Below are 17,248 nucleotides of genomic sequence, written 5' to 3' on the forward strand. Positions count from 1 at the left end.
GAGCAAGGCCATTTATTAGAATTTGAAGAGAAAATACTACTTTCTATCACTCAGGACTTTGAAGCCTGTCTGGCACAGTAATCCATCAGCCATATAAAAGTAGTCTGAATGAGGAGGTGTTGTTAGCATTTCTGGTGTGCTTCCAAACAAACAATACAAAGCACTGTTGATGGAGCACACTGATCTGTCAGGTGACTCTGCTAGGAGTGTGAGAAGCCAATTTCTGTATAATTATATAAGCTCTGCTAGTAAACAATCACTTTGAGATTGAGCTGAGTATTGCAGCAACAGGATCAACCATCTCTCTCATCATGAAACTATTTGTTGTCCTCGTTTTTATGGCGCTTACCTGCAGCCTTGGTGAGTTGTGTTTCCTTCTATACATGTTGTTGATCATCAGAGACCTTTTCATAGAGTTTGAAAGGAAGTTTATATTCTTTTTTAGGTCTGGAAAATGGAGATCTGCAGGCTCAGTGCACATAAATATACACAAGCAATGTCGAATTTGTTCTGGGTTCTGACTGTGTACATTTACCTAAAAATGCATCTACAGCAAACATCTTTGGTATAGTAAGCTATAAAATTAAGCTGAACAATGACATCCCTTTACCTCCACATTAAAGCACATTCTTCTGAATTGTGCCAATCCACTAAGCTATATCTTAAGTAAAAAAAAAAGAAAATCAATAAAAAATCATATTGTAATCTTTTGGGGAAAGCTACTTAAAAAGGCAAATAGCAGCTGTAAAATGAATTCTTTGAGCAAGTAAATATTTACTAATATCCAGGGCTTTACCTTGTAGGAAGGGTGGCATCTATCTATATAAATCTTTGAATTCCACTTTTGCTTACTAATCCAACAAATTGTCAGGTCTGACCCTTTCTCTAGTGCTATAGATAATGGCAGGTACATGTTCTATATCGCTTTGACATATGGTGTGGCAGATTTTCATGGGAAATTTGGAGGTTGGATTGACTTTGCACAGTGTGGAGACACAGATTGTTGTTACTACTGCTGGACTGCACACCACAGGCACAGGTGAATCTGAAGTTTAATTTGCGGAGGCAACTTTACATTTTGCAGGCAGCATGTGTGACATATTGTGCAAAGATGAGAGCATCCTTAACATTCATTTTACAGGGAATATTAAGGAAAATGTTGGAGAAGGTAAAGAACTGATGGAGTATATATCTGGATAATGTTGTAAAAACATTACAGTTTGAGGAGATCTGGGAAAATATTGCCTGTACTCCAAATAAAATATTGAGCAATGAAGCAGGACTAGCTGATGTCGTATCATGAAGATCAGGTAAATTGTGAAGAAAAAATCATGCATGGATGGTTTTAAATTTATACAAATATGACAGAAAGCATCCATTTCTCAATCCTCCCTATACCTTAACACAAAAGGGAATAATACCAAATTTAGATTCCCTTCACATATTTATTATATTGAACATTTGAAGGAAGGCTCTGACCACCTTTTCCCATATGTTTCTAGGCTGCTGAGTTTCTATTGTCGATAATTTATATATGTGAATTGCTGGGAACAGAAATAAGACTCTTGTCAAGAGCAAGGCTTCTGCAGCTGAATACTCTGAGATGCATAGACACGGGGGTGAAAGAGTTACTGGATCAGACCCCAAACTTACTGACAGATTTCTAATATTCTTAACAATTGCTTGTGCCTCTATCAGCATCCCTCCAACAAAGAAGAGTAGGACACGCGTGGTTAAACTATGATTTGATTTTAAGAGGCACACAATCAAAATCATTTCTCCCAATTATTTTCTTATGGTGTTCATCTGCAATGTTTCTAATCAATTGCAATGATTTTAATTAATTGTATAATAAACACTTACTTTAATTGATCCATATATTCTTGAGATTTTTGCCCCCAGTTGGACTACTAGATGCTGGTTTTTGACTTTGACACTGCATTGGAGCCTGTTAACCAGGCCCCGGTGCCAGTGTTCTTTTCACAGAACTGATATATGCGAATTGGCAATCTGAATTGACAAGGACTTTACCCCCTCATAATCCCCTAGTGTATGGTAGTAGTGGTACCCAGGGCAAGGGTAGTAAAGGGGCCCCCAGTGCTTGCAGTACAGTTTGAGCCAACCCGAGCGACCCAGATAAACTACTGAGAGAAGGCCTGCCATTGCTGACTGCAGTACCAGTGCACACTGCTCCATTTCGACTTTGTCATCAGCATGTGTTGCAAAGTAAATGCACTGCTTTTAATAAATGTCAGTCGCCCCTAAAGAAGTCCTCCTGAGCCCAGGAGGCAGTATACTGAGGGTATAGGCTTGTAAGTGCAAGTTTATATGTCTCTCTAATGGAATTTACAATTTAAGTACACTATAAGTGAAAGGAGGTTCATAGGTGAACATGGGCTTACGCGGCATCCCTGGGGCCATTAGCTCCATATGGTACCACCTAAATATGTTAAGTTTGGTATCTAACAATGTGCCTTCTCACTCCTGACACAAATCTCATGCCAGGAGCAATGTGGCATGTAGGCAGGTGGCTACTTTAGATGTGGCCCACCTGTTTGCCTCAGCTTTCCAACGCTCTGGCTGCAGCCCGCGCTTGCTCCCACCAAGACAGGGTTCTGACCTCCTGCCAAGCAGTGTGAACACCTCCAGGAGTCAGGAAGAAAAGCATGGGCAGTAAGGAGGTCACACCTGCCCCCTCCCAGTCAGGCTAGTGAAGTGGCACATCAAGGCAGTGAGCTCCAAATGCAGCACTGCCTCTGATATACATCCAGGCAATCCCCCAGAGATGTAAACAGCCCACCATTGCCTCAGGCATACCTTCTACAGGACATGTGGGACATCAACTATGCAGGAGGTCTACACTCCCAGAAGGGTAGCCACACCTCCAGGGTGGGTTTCCTATTCTGTACAGCAAAGGAAGACTGCCATTTTTAAAAGTGGTAGAAATAGTGGCCTATGGGTAGAAAAAGTGACATACAACCCCAGATGGTGTCACCTCAAGGGCATATTAGCTGCAGGGACTAGCAGCCCATGGGTTACTTGCTCTCACTCCCATAACTCTACTAAATCTAAGATTTAAGGGACACAATTGAGACCAGACCCTCAGTTCTTATCCAACTTGAATCAAAGAGGAGACCTGAGAAGACCACAACAGGATTATGCACACACCAACGGAGGGAGACTCTGTACCTATTACAACACTCCTTGAACTTCTCTAGCGAGGTTCGTCCTAGCCTAAAGGTTGGCTCCTGAAGATAGAGGGACCCCTGTTAGTGCCAGAAGCAACAAAAGACTCCCTAGGACTAGTGGGACTAGTCCCCTGCACACTGCAGGCAAATAGATGTTCAGAATCCAAAGGATCGTTGGCCATCGGGCCCTCCAAAGGATCACTCCAAACCAGATGTTCTAATGCATTCTTATAACTGTAGTCTTGCCTTCCATAAAATTTCAGGCTGCTATCGTGTTCCCCCAGACCTCTGGTTGTCAAAAAAGCTCCTTGCTGAACTTACCATTCCCAAGGCTTATTGGTCGCAAGTCCGGCAACTGACACCTTCCCTCGATGTTACAGCTAGAGGACACTCTGAAAGACTTTCATCTGACATCAGCAGCGATGTACTTGTTGACATTTTTCACCCTGTTCTCCCACAGCACTGTGTAAGTGGTAAAAGGAGCTCCCCCGTGGCTCCCATTCATAACCAGGGACAGCTAGGACATCTCTTCACCCGGGCTCCATTGGCCAGGTAAAAGTGTACTGACTGTGTCTTGGTCCCGGGATCTGCATCACCTTTACCCTGCAAGGGTTCCACGCAACCAGACCTGCAAGTGACCGTTTTCACTAGTGGTTTTTACCTTTGAGGGCATTTGAATATTTTTACTGTATTATTTTGCACTGATTGTAAACTGCTTCTAAAAGTCCTAACTACAGTTATATATAGCTGATCAAATTTTGTGTCTAAATTAAGAAAAAATATGCTTTATTTTTTTTAATTGGTGTCATATTTCTTTTTAGTCATGTCAATTACGTATCGTCTATGTTGGTATCCTGCAGTGCTTAAACATCCTCCTCTTGTAAAGCCTGCCTGCTCTTTACCACACCAACAGACTGAGCTAAAGATGTATTACTGTGAATACGCGGACCATCTTTGGGGTTTGTGATAGTATTGCAGGGTGAAACCTAACCAGAATCCTACATTGGTGTTACAGCAGTGGGATCCTGAACTTGCATTTTGCAACTTGCATTTTGCAGTTCTACTTGTTCATAAGTGAGTTTTGCACGAGAAATCCACAAAACTGACTCTAGACTCTAAAATTCATTTTTCAGAATGTTTTCTGATTTTTTAACATTGGAATTCTAAGGCCCTGTGTCGACCCCAATTCCAATAAGTACATTTAAAAAGCTTAGGTGTGTTAGGCAAAGGTTTAAAAGTTTTTCAAAATGTTTTAAAGGTCCCAACTTCCAAGTAAAAAGTTAGACACAAAGGGAGCTGGTCAGGATCTTGACTTTTCAGTCATCCCAGCCCTGAGGATCAGTGATCTGAGGGCTCTGTGGAAAACATGGAGCATTAGCCATAGGGTTACAGCAAAAAATGAGCAACTTGAAAACCCCCTAAGCTTCTATCTGCAAAAAATATTAGGGAGGGAGGGCCCTCCTCAGACCCTGAAGAGCATGAGAAGGATGCCCTAGACTATATTGAAAATGATAGGGAAGAAAGTGAGAAACAGAGCTCTCCACCTTTTCCCAGACCTCTTTCACCAGTGAAAAGTGACAGGAGTCACTCCGGGAGGCCCCCCACATTGGTACAGTGGCAGGAACCCTTGAAGACTCAAGTATTGTTTTTAAATGACACGGTGCACCAAACCTCTTGTTTTGGCCTGGCTACAGCCAAAAATGTAAATATTCCATCCATTCCTTCATTGGCTGAGTATGATAATTGGCATGAACACACCAATCATACGATCGATGTCCTGCAAGCCCTGTTTTGAAATGGCACTCGTCTCTGACGTTGACTCCTCTGGATGGTTGTTGTGGCAAACCAGCTCTAATGCTTGTCAACTGCTTTTTCATAATGCAACTAAAGGTTTCACTCAAACTAGACTTGATCCACGTTTCCCGCATTCTCATTTGGTCACCACATATTCAGTGGGGAAATTGTGTCAGCAATGGTAGGAACACTCCACACTGTCATCAGTGAAACAACCCCTGTCTCTCTTGTCAAGCGATATCAATTTGGCAGATTTCATCTTGGGTCCTAAATCCCCACGATCAGAAGGGTTTATCAATGTGGCTTATAATGAATTATGGAAAAATTTGCAGATAGAGGCCGCGTTGCGTCTGCGCCAAATTGACTAAGCAAATTTGGAAAAAGTTCTTGCAGTTGTTGACAATAGCATTAATACATTCTCTTCCCCCATTTAATCATTAGATAACATTGTTTCATCTGTTATATGTATTGTTCAAAGTGATGTATCTGTGTGTTATACCATGGTCAGAATCAATTGGGATCTGTGATGCAATTTGCATGGACGTTGCTAATTCTCAAAATGGAAAAAGTACCATGAGATTATTTGAATGCTTCAGCACTATTTATGCCATTCAACTTAACTGATAAGCAAAGGTTCATGTCAATGAAAGACGCTACGTACACGCTATTACTCATTAAACAAGTAGAACATTTACCATTTTCTGAGGTAGAGACTGATTCGGCTGTATGGTTAATTCATAGCGTTATTTCTCTGCCATTCTTGCTATTTCAGTTTAAATCTTGCATGAAACATTTCCCTATAGGCCGCTTTGAATGCCTAGGGAGTCCAATTATTTATGAATTGTAGTCCTTGCCTTTTGCCTACAGATGTCAACGGAAGGATAAGGACGTATTCCTCAAAGGGCAGAAGTGCGATTCCACAGTTGGATATACCTTAGTTTAAAAACATGTTAAGTTACATGGTGTTTGGAACTTGTCTGCTCCTAATCTGGCTTGTTTTTTGAAAGGTATGCCTGTCCCAGCAATAATTCCCTCACTCACATTGCTTTCGAATGGCATTTATCTTATTTTAAATAACCACGACTGCTGTGGCTTACGGGGAGGCATCCCGTATGTAGTAACAGTTTCACAGTGTGTGACTTTTTGTAGCAATGTGCTTTTTCCACCCCAGCATGGAATTGTAGATAGGTCTCTTTGGCCTTCCATTCCGACTTTGAAAACAGATTTCAATAAACTTAGAACACTCAAAGCACTATTTTTTCAACATGAAGTGGCTCTCACTTCAGCTGGAGAGACTTTTGAATTGCAGGTGGCGAGAATGTCTAGTGAGATTCAGTCACTCCTGAATACGAATCTCCCACTCCATTTTGGCAAACTGATACATCGAATATTTAATGCGTCTAACACAGAAGGCCATGCTCATTTTTTTTAACTTGTGGAATCCGTCCGTGTAACCCCTTTTCAGACAGTTTTTGGAGTAATACTAGCCTTTATCCATTCTAATTTTTCCAGCGCCTTCGGAGGGTTACCCCTAATACTAGCGCTGGCAGCTGATGTGCTGATACTTCTGCTCCTATGATGCAATGGCTGCCCATCTTGTGGTACTGCACAGACCCAGCCAATTGCAACTGTACCGTGGCCAGGTGCAACAACGTTTTGGATGATTGCCATTAGTGACGCTTGGCATAAGTTGTGAACTAACTTTTTGCTTCGCCTACTTCACTTGCGTGCAACCTGTGTTCTACTGCCAGCAGTGCCCTTTCTATTGTGCCTTGGATTTATGCCTCTCCAATAAATTATACGCTGACCTGGATTTTGATCTGTTGGTGGGTACATTATTGGCCCATGACCAGGGACTTTATTGACATCGCTAAGTTAGCATGAGCTCTGCTGCCATGAAGCTGCTTTTGCGCATGTTACTACATGACATTAGTTTGCAAGACTCTGTTTATGCCTTTCACATAAGAACCAACTGCTTTATGCGTTCACTGCCTTTTCCTGGAGTTTAGTCTGAACACTGTGAGCAAGGTCGATAAACACCGCTCTTTATTATTCTGTTCTGGTTAGTCCCTAGCACCTAGACAAAACATGCTAACACAGCTGCGGCTGCTGGAAACTTGTGCTTTGATATTATGGGGATACATGTTTGGTAAACACACACTTGGAGATGGACCTTTCCAGGGAGAAGAGCCATGCAGTTCCTATGATATAGATATACCATCTAGGCACTAAGGTGTGGGGTCTGCTGACAAAGCCCAGAGATCTTCTATTATATAATAATATTGCATCTTTCCATGGGGAGGGTGGTTAGGTCTTATAGTCCCTTATCCACATTCTTTATAAGATGACATCTCCCTTTATAATGTATGGACTTGCAACAATGCTAACTGTTTTAGGTTTATGTGTCTTGCTGCTGGCAGTGCCTTGTATACTGTGAGGATTCGGTGGTTGATGGTGTCAGAGGCCGCTGACAAGTCTAACAGTATCAAGACTGCTGACTTTACCTCGTCAGTTCACCGCCTCAACTCTTCTGTTGGTATATTTAGCGCAGACTCCATGCCATGGGATGGTCGAAAACCTTCTGTTGTGGTTCAAGTACGTGATTTGATGCTAAAACAATTGCCAGTATTTTATTAGTGTGCCTTTCAACAATCTTAACCAGGTAAGAGAGCTGCGAGAAAGGTAAAGAATTACTAGGATATTGTGTGTTAGCTTGGGGTTTCCTCATTACATTGGGCAATATTAAATCTCCCACTCACATGAGTACCTCTTGAGAAATATTTCTGAACAATGCTTCCTCGACCATGCTAATGAGCAGTTCCTGAGACAAATTAATGTATATTCCCTCAAATATACTGAACATATCCTTCATAGATTTTAAGTAGGAAAACTTTTTTTTACTAATGATCTGCAGAACCAATCTCAAAATTTTGAAAGCGGTTCTAAGGCAGACCCAATGCCTGAAATATTTGTGTCCCTTTCTGTACTTTGAGGAGTATATAGAAATATGGTATACTATACATGGTTGTTTTTTAGCAGAAAGGGATAGCAACTCCTCCAAACTAGACTGGAGCGGGAATGACCAACCGAGACCCAGAACAAAAGGGAGGGTTTATAAGAGAGGAGCTCATCAGTATCAGCCAACTATTCACAAATCGGAATTACAAGTTCATGTGGTATTGTGCAAGCTTTAGGCTTGGAATGTTATGAGGTCACTGGAGCTACGTGTTCTATCTCTCAGTTGCTCCAGTACCCCTTTCATTGATGGATGTACTCTCACTTTATTAAACCACCACCGACTCCATTAAACCTGAATGGTGTCATATTTACAAAACTTGCGACGATTTGGAATTTGACTGTCCGGCAGATCTTCATTGGATTTTCATCTATCCATCACGCAGACAATTAATCAGAATAAGGGTCTGAAGGGGGCAGAGAGCAGTCCACTACATTCAGAAGTGCCAACTGTTGTTTTCACTTGTAAGTGAACACACAAGGTGAGGTCTCTTTTCTTTCTTTTTTCTGTCTGAGTTATTCAGCTGAATACGGAAAGGTTTTGCACTAACTTTTGTCGCACTGGTTGCCTAGAAACCATTCAAACCTACTGTTTCTCTCGAATTGCAAAACTTTACACAGATTGTCCATCGAGGATTTCTTGAAGAAAATTAAAAAGCTTACAATAACTTTAATTACTACATGATTTGATCGTCACAACTGTTACTCGGCTATCGCTTCTTTGAAAAATGAATTACTTTGCGCTGTCTGTTCTCTAGCTGTTTTTGGCTCTACAATGCACAGTGGTTCCTAGCTCGAGTGTAGTTAAGCCCTCGCCACAACAAAGGACAAAGCTTCCAGCTTGAGAGCAGTAAATCTTAAGGCTCAAAAAAGGCCGATATATCTTCCGAGAACTCACGTTGCATCAAACTTTAAGTTCAAGAGTACCTTACGTTTCTTGAAATATCTGCATCCTGCTGAGTACCCCGGAGTTTCTGTTTCTCATCCGGTTCCGCTCTTCTTTAGTTCATGATAGAGTGCCATTTCACTACACTGCTTCATTGTTGAATTATACCTGTGCAAATCTATACGTCAGCGATTGGCACGCTTGCTTTCAAGATACATCCTGGTGACCTGAATACATTGTGCAAGTTTATCAGCAATTTGCTCACTTTGAACAAATCCATATATATCTCGCTATTCTAGATACTTTGCGTAAGTTATCAGCGATTTGCACGCTTTGAGCAGATGCATATTTCAGTGGTTTGCACTCTTTACAACCCTCTATGAACAATGGAGATTAACCAAGGATTATCATTCAGCGACGACCTAGTCTCAGAAATACTGAGAATGCCCTCTCTGCTAAACACAGATGGGGGAGTCTCTTCCAGCAACTAAGGTGGCGACTGGAATACCATAACAACAATGAAGAGACTACTTATAAAAATTATAATGCATGGAGCTATTATGACTGAGTGCCTTCGGGCTACTATAGCTCCCAACGGCCTCATTGTCTCCAATACACCGAGAATATTTCTGGAGGATAAACAATGTAAAGAGGAATGGTCCCTGGTTGCTTGAAAGTGCACCAGGGACCTCTGGGTGCTAATCATAAAAACGGCGAAACGCTTAGCAGACAACCTCATCATGAAAATCACAATAGTAGAAGGAGCATTAAAAGATAGTACCACCATCGCAGCCGTCAAATCCAAACTGGCCAAAATAAACATTGAAATTGAAGACAACAAAGATTTCCTGATGAGACGAAAGTTCGCAAAACTACAAAAGTATATTTCACGATTCAGCAAGGAGAAGATCTACCCCTACCTGAAGGATGACACACTCCAGGAACGGAAGATAACTCCTCAGATGATGATGATGTCCAACGCAGAAGGAACTACTCCTCTAGCAGTAACTCCAGTACTGACAGCCGAGGTAGCCAATGATCCCATCCACATACTCAAACAAATATGGCATATGGATACGGCCCTCCACCCTACCAAGGCCCCCCAATGTGGCCATATGCCAACTTCAAACCAAACCAACAATTTTCATTTGCCCCCTTTCAACCACCTTTTTTAGGCAGAGGCTAAGGCAGAGGGAGAAGCAGACAAAGAAGAGGCGCCAACAACCAGCAGAAACAGGTACATTGGCAGGACCATGCACACCAACCACCCATGGAATTGAGGAGCTACCTCAACTTTTAGTTAATTTATCAAAAAGACAGCTCACTGATGTAGAAAAACCAGTCCTGAAATGTGGTCTTGGCTTTGTGCCCACCCCTTCCATTGACAATTTTTGCACTAACTGTGAACTCCAGAACTTCTTCAGGAAGGTCCGCCTCAAAGCCTACTTCGCCAATCAAACTGAGTGACAGCCTACTGACTCAGGTTTGTGAAAACCCTCTACGTTCACCCCAAACTCAAGCATGGTACCCCCTGATGTGCTTACATTTGAAAAGTCAGTCTTAAAAGAGGTCGCAAAAATATGCACCGTAAGAGGGTTTCACAGCACTTCCAGTTTGGAAAACTGAGGCCATAAAAAACCTGGCTGACGACACCACCTTAACCATCAAGGAGGCCTATAAAGGCGGGGCCATTATTATAATGTCAACCAACGACTACAGGACAGAATACCTACTCCAACTACATGACAACAGACATTACACGCCCCTTTTGGAGGATCCTACTGCACGCTACCTGTTACGAATCAAATTCTTGATATTATCTGCCCTTAACCAATGATGGATCTCCAAAAATGAGTCTGAATTTCTTATCAACAATAACCCACAACTACCCTACTTTTACACACTGCCTAAATTTTACAAGGAGATTATTCCTCGACCTGGAAGACCTATTGTGTCAGGGATAGGGCATGTCTTGGAGCCACTCTCCAAATGTTGCGACAATTTCACCAACCCTTGGTAAAAACCACACCTACCTTTCTACAGGATACCAGGGATGTCCTGAGACTGATTGAGAATAACAACTTAGAGGGCCCTCCACCAGACGTACTAATCACCCTCGACGTCGAGGCCCTTTAAACCACTTTCCCCAAAGTGGCCACCCTTGAGGCTGTGGAGGAAATTCCGAGAAACTCCACCTGGACTTCCAATACTCCCATCAGTTTCATCATGGAATGTGCCCACATTGCCCTGACTGAGAATTTTTTCCAGTATGAGGATTGCATCTACCACCAAATACAGGGGACCTCAATGGGTAGTACCTTCACCCCTAGTCTGGCATGCCTATACATGTCAGACTATGAGGAAAGACATGTACTCACCAATACCAATCCCTTTACCAACAACATCACAAAATGGTGCAGTTACATTGACGACATATTGGTATTCTGGAAGGGTGAGTCCAATCTGATCCCCTCTTTCCTTACTTGGGTTAACAGTCTCAATACCTTCCTCAGGTTCATGGCCAATACATCTGACACTGAAATCCCTTTCTTGGACTTAATGATCATACAGAGGGACAGCAAACTAGATACAGTCACCTCCAAAAGACCAACCAACAGCCATTGCCCTTTACTATATAGTAGCTTCCACCCGAAAGCTCTAAGGTAGAACCTGCCATATGGACTGTTCTTGCGCATACGATGTAACTGCAGCAATTTGGAGGATTTTAAATTGCATTCATCTAAACTAACCTCCCATCTGGCCAACTGCCAATATCTATTGAACAAGATAAAACAAGCTCAAAAGCGAGCTTGTAACACTAACAGAGATACACTACTGGATAGACAACCCAAAGGTAAGTCTGACCAAATGACTTGCGTCACAACTTTCACCCCTGAATTCAACAGGATTAGACAAGCAGTTATTAAACACTGGAATATCCTCCAAGCAGGTGGTAACACTCTCAGCAAACCAAGATTTGCTTTCAAATGTACTGCTAATTTAAAAGATCTGTTGGTCAACGCCAGACCAAAGAAGAAAAGTACTTCACCACCCCAGAATACCCTGTGGAACCTTCCACCTGTCAAAGGCTATTTCCCTTGCAGTCAGTTTGTAGTATGCCCCCTGACTAAGGCAACCAAGACCATTACACTCACCAACACCTGGAAATGTCATCAAACCAACACACGAACTACAACACCCGCAATTGCATCTACCTCATCCCTGCCCCTGTCAACTGCAATACATAGGCATGACCACCTTTGAAAACCAGAATGACAGAGCATAGAAGTAACATCAGGTGCAAAAAAAACAACACCAAAATGTGCACTCACGTCTTGGAAAATAACCACACCCAGAATGACTTCCAATGGACTATCCTGTAAGCTTTTCGAACCAACCTCTAAAGATGCCCTCTTCAGAAAAGAACAGAGCTGGGTCTTCAAACTCTCATCCCACGGTGCTTAAATGACAACATCCCCTGGGCAGAACTCAACCACCCTTAAAACATATTTTTGATTTCGGGCAATCACCTTATCTACTCCAGGAAAGCCCTTAGTTCAGTCAGCTACGGATGGCCCAGGGCATCTCAACTGTCACTTCATTACATCAGACAGTAACTCCATACCCTCACCACCTGGTTTCGGTCCGGGGCGCAACTCCTGGAGCATGACAACATCCTTTTTCAAGACCCATTTCCACAGAGATTGATCATTACCCAATAGTACACACCACACCAGTAATTTTTTCTGAGTCACCTTGGTCACCTCCAACCATCCTTTCATTTGTGACAGCTCCAAAACATCTTCTCATATCACCCGCAATGCTTCCCATTCCAAAAAACGATCACTCTCCTAATCAATAAATTTCATCCCCAAGATGGCTGCAACAGTCAGTGTTCTAGAGGTTTATGCTGCAACGTGCCGCGAGGACGTTACTTAGTATCCGGATCCACAAGCATTCAGTATGGGGCCCGGAATAAGGGTACGATCAAAGCTATTCGATCTGCAGTCCTCCCGTAAGTATGGATCCATGCCACACTGCTGCATTTCCCAGAGAAACCTCCTTCAAAAAATCCGGTAAGATAAATGCAGCTTAAATAACTATGGGCTAACCTGTATTGCAGATCAGAGCGTCGCTCTGCCTCCCCCGTTGGCCATCAACCACAATTGGTTGGGGTGAGTTTGCCTCAGTCATGACGGTATTTCAACATGACTGGCGCACACCCGCACTGGTCCCGAAACTGCTAATCTTCACACCATTTTAAGCACTTACCTCGATTCCAGGTGGCGCATAACCTTTTTAACTCATTCATGTAGCCCTCATGGTTATTGCCACTGCCATTATGTCAGCACATTTGAATATTGGTCCATTTACATGCTAATTAGCCGCAGCATACCTAGCTTACTAAGTAACCGGTAACATCGCTCTAATGCAGCACCGGAGTCTCGATCATGCACACGATCATCAACTCCATGTCCAGAGGCACCTTTAAGCACGAATAAAGAACCTTACCTTCTGGCATCCTGGTCTTTACTAACTACCGGTAGGCATTGTGAGGAACCACATTAACCTGCTACCTCAAGCCTTTCTTTATGCTTGCACATGAATGATACTAACCTGCCAGCCTTATGTACCTAGGCACCATGTTTTTTAACAATAGAGCCTTCACGTTAATTGACACTGCTCAAGTACACTCAAACTCAGGTTAAATCCCCCCGTACTTGTAGTCAGTCTCACTGGTCATACTGAACCAAGTGCTGATTATAGCAGTACGCAATTGCTTCGTCTAATTAGACTATGTTTCTTTTCTTGTTGTTTTTATCCCCTCCCCTTGTTTCCCCCTTCCTTTAGGTCTTCCACCTCGGGACTAGGTTACCATTGGCATTACCCGCATCTGGTTAGCAATAGGCCAAACGGCAAACCAGTAATGCTGTAGTGCGAAGAGTACCCTTTTCTATTCACTTTGGTCCTGATGAAGTGCCAATTGACCCATTAGGGGCTGCAAGGCACAAAACATGTTGACCTTAGATACCATACTGGCCCTTTAGGAACATAATTTTCCAGCCATGGCTGAAAGTTTTTAGTTAGGCTAGGGCCCTGTGACAATAACATCATTAAGGGCCCCATTAGGACGGCATTCGGACTTCAGTCTGCCCGCCACCCTAGCGGTGTTGGGACCAGCTGCCAGAGGTGCGGCAGTCCTACACCTGCAATTAGGATGCCACCCTGGCGGTCACAATCCACATCTTTAACATTGAGGTGGGTGCTGCTGTAAGCAGCAGCCATCGCAATGCCAAAGAGGCACTTTGTATATTGCCATACACAGTGTGGCAGGTGCCGCACGGTACCTGCCCCCTTGAGCATGGCAATGTAGGGGGTACAATAGGTACCCCCCAAGTGCAGCCCCCCACCCCCCACTCCCCGTGGGCCCACAATGGGCCCCCAAAGCAATTCCAGCCAGCTGCACCGCCACCATATTCGTGCCCCATTCCGCCCGGCCGGCAATCGTAACGATCACCAACCGGCGGAAAAGCAGCGGATGTACTTTGCATCCGCTGCAAAACCCCCTGCCATTGTCATATGGCGGGGGTTCAACTCGTTACGATGTCGTGATGGTTGCCACCGCCGGCTCGGCGATGGCAAAAGTCAGGACATCGTAATGAGCCCCTCTGTTAGGATTTCCTAGACCTATTTTCCCCTTCACTCCCACTGCACTATCCAGACCACACACCCGCACTCATCCACCAGCTTCATCAACCAAAAGAATCCGCTAAACAGCCGCTTCGCTGGTGCTTGTCGGCCATTGCAGCGCCGGCCCAAAGAGGAGCTAGCCCGATGATGATTCATGACATCCTTCGTGGTGTGTGAGGGGACCATTGGAAAAGACCACCCCGTCCTTAGGAACTGCACGCCTCTGTGAATAACCTAATTGGAGGATGCCATCCGTTTTTTGTATCTGATTAGTTTGGGAAACAATAATTTGTTCACTATCCTGTTGTGGACTGTGACATATTTGTCAGAATTTAATGCATTTTTTGAGACTCCTTCAGAGGAAAAACACCTGAGGCCTATCTGCCTGAGTATTCCTAATGCCCTGACTCCACATTGATTAACAGTTCTGAAAGGTCTGGTATTTATTCTTTATTATTCATATAATTCTCACTTCATTTAAATAATTTCAACCTAAAATGCAGTATGCACTTTGATGAGTAAATGCTTGAATGTTGCTATTTGACTGTTAATCAAAGATTTATATTCTCTGAACTGTATCTCCAAATACAAGCTACTGCTGACATTTTATGTGCCTTTAATTTGCTCCACAATGAATTTTTTCTAGGTTATTGGGTCTCAACCTATATGCAGCTTTTACACACAGATGTTGCTGTTGGTTGCAAAGATCCACCATAAAATATACACAGAGTGTGCTTTGTGTTAGTCCCTTGCTCACGAGCGGATGGCCTTCTTTTCTAATGATTGGTTGTCTTGTATCCCCCGACTATTGACCTCCAAGGAATTCCGTTTTTTCTTTGCTTGTAGAACTTCACATGAGTTTATCACTTTTCTACCTCTTTTCCAAACTCCCACAGTCTTCATTTACTAACTGATTTTTTAATTTGAGCAAGAACCCATCAGCTGCACACTGCTAATGGACTTCTCACTTTTATGCCCCCTCTCTCTGCATCATTATCCACTGAAAGAACATCACTTCCATGATGGCCACTGTGCATGAGAATGCATATGTGTTATTCAACTGTAATTATTTTCTTTTATTTATTTCTATTTAATTTACCATTGCAAGATGGCATCTATCCATCTCATAATGGTAAAAGAACAAGCCTTGAGAAAGCTAATAAGTTTCAGCGGGGAGACCTATTGGCTTTACTGATGCATGTGTCATTTTCCCATTTCTTCACTACCTCTCTAGCCTACCTCCCTACCCTTGTTCCACTAGAGCATACAAATCAGCGCAGGCAGGAGGCTAATGTGTGGACTTCCTTTTGATGGAGGTCTCAAAACCACCTGTACTTTCCCTTTCAACCCATCCTTCTAGGGCAATAAGGTAAAGATTGAAACATTAAGGTTGTCTTCTTGTGACATCGTCCCAGTTTGGGGCTGTTAGGGCCGGAAAGGGGCGTTGGACCAGACCCTCTGTCTTGCACCCTCATTAAATCCTCCATGATCTCTCCCCATTTGATTCCTGGCAAACACCATCATTGACTACTTTGGTAGTTTGCCAGTGCATCTGATAGTTACTGTTCTGTTGCTCCTCTGTCACTTCTGGCTAGAATCCACATAACACTAATAGGTGGTTTAACAATGCTTTACGTTTAATGTTAAAAGTAAAGCGCTGGTGCCGCGATTATAGCAAAAGTAAAGAAATAGAAACAAACATCTATTTCTTTACTTTTATTATAATCGCGGCACCCGCGCTTTACTTTTAATGTTAAAAGTAAAGCACCGGTGCCGCGATTAGAAAGAAAACAAGCATTGGCATAGTCAATAGGTCTCGCCTTTGGGACCTTATAAGTGTTTAGCCATGCAACAGTTGCATAACTAAATACTTATAAGGTCCAAAAAGCGAGACCTATTGGCTATGCCAAGGCTTGTTTTTTTTGTGTTGTTGCTCCATTGCTCCAGGGCCGATTTTATATAATGCTCTTTGTAGGGTTAACTATACTTTCACTCGGTTGCACTTTTGTTTAATTTCCGCCAGTCCTAGACAGACTTCCATGTAATATTATTTCTTGATGGTGTAAAAGTGACTTTAATGAGTTGCTTTTCTGTTGCTCCTGGAGAGACTCCAGAAAAAACTCCCTAATGTTTTAACAGTGCCTCCAATATTTTGCTCTTCTCTAGCTCCTGTGTAGCTGTGGGTAGTTCTCTATATAACGATAATCCTTGCTGGTTTAAAAGTGCCTTCAAAGGTTTAACTCTTTGATGCTACTTGGTGACCCCATAAACCTCGATGGAACCAACCTCTCCCAAAAGAAGTGAAATACCTGCATATATGGTTGCATTTATTAACAGTGTTTGTGCTCAAGGGGAGCAAAATATTTTTCACATAAGTCACACAACAAAGAACCAGGGTACCCATGACCCTGATAAATACTAGATAACATTTTAATTTTGTGAGGGGTCTGAAGCATTATATAAAAAAGACAAAAAAACAGAAAAATCAGAAAAGCACTTTAGGCCTTACTATAGGTATGGAAATAACTATACAAATGTCAGTACCATACAATACAATACAACACAGAAAGAAGATATGTAACACAACGTTTTACGTGATTGACAAGACAGAAAGTGACATTAGTCAAATGATAAGAGCAAAAAATGTTAAATTAATAAAATATTTCAATCAAGC

The 17,248-nt window shown here is 42.7% G+C and overlaps 1 long non-coding RNA gene across 1 annotated transcript in view; it reads left to right on the top strand.

Moving 5' to 3' along the window:
• The first annotated feature begins 263 nt into the window (after positions 1 to 263).
• Positions 264 to 17,248, top strand: part of LOC146806008 (uncharacterized) — a 39,287-nt gene continuing 22,302 nt past the window's right edge. Inside the window, exon 1 of the long non-coding RNA XR_014967537.1 lies at positions 264 to 360. This is a non-coding gene — a long non-coding RNA (uncharacterized LOC146806008). The remainder of the gene's footprint in view (positions 361 to 17,248) is intronic.

The sequence above is a fragment of the Triturus cristatus genome, chromosome 8 (assembly GCF_964204655.1).
Source record: "Triturus cristatus chromosome 8, aTriCri1.1, whole genome shotgun sequence".
Classification (NCBI taxonomy): domain Eukaryota; kingdom Metazoa; phylum Chordata; class Amphibia; order Caudata; family Salamandridae; genus Triturus; species Triturus cristatus.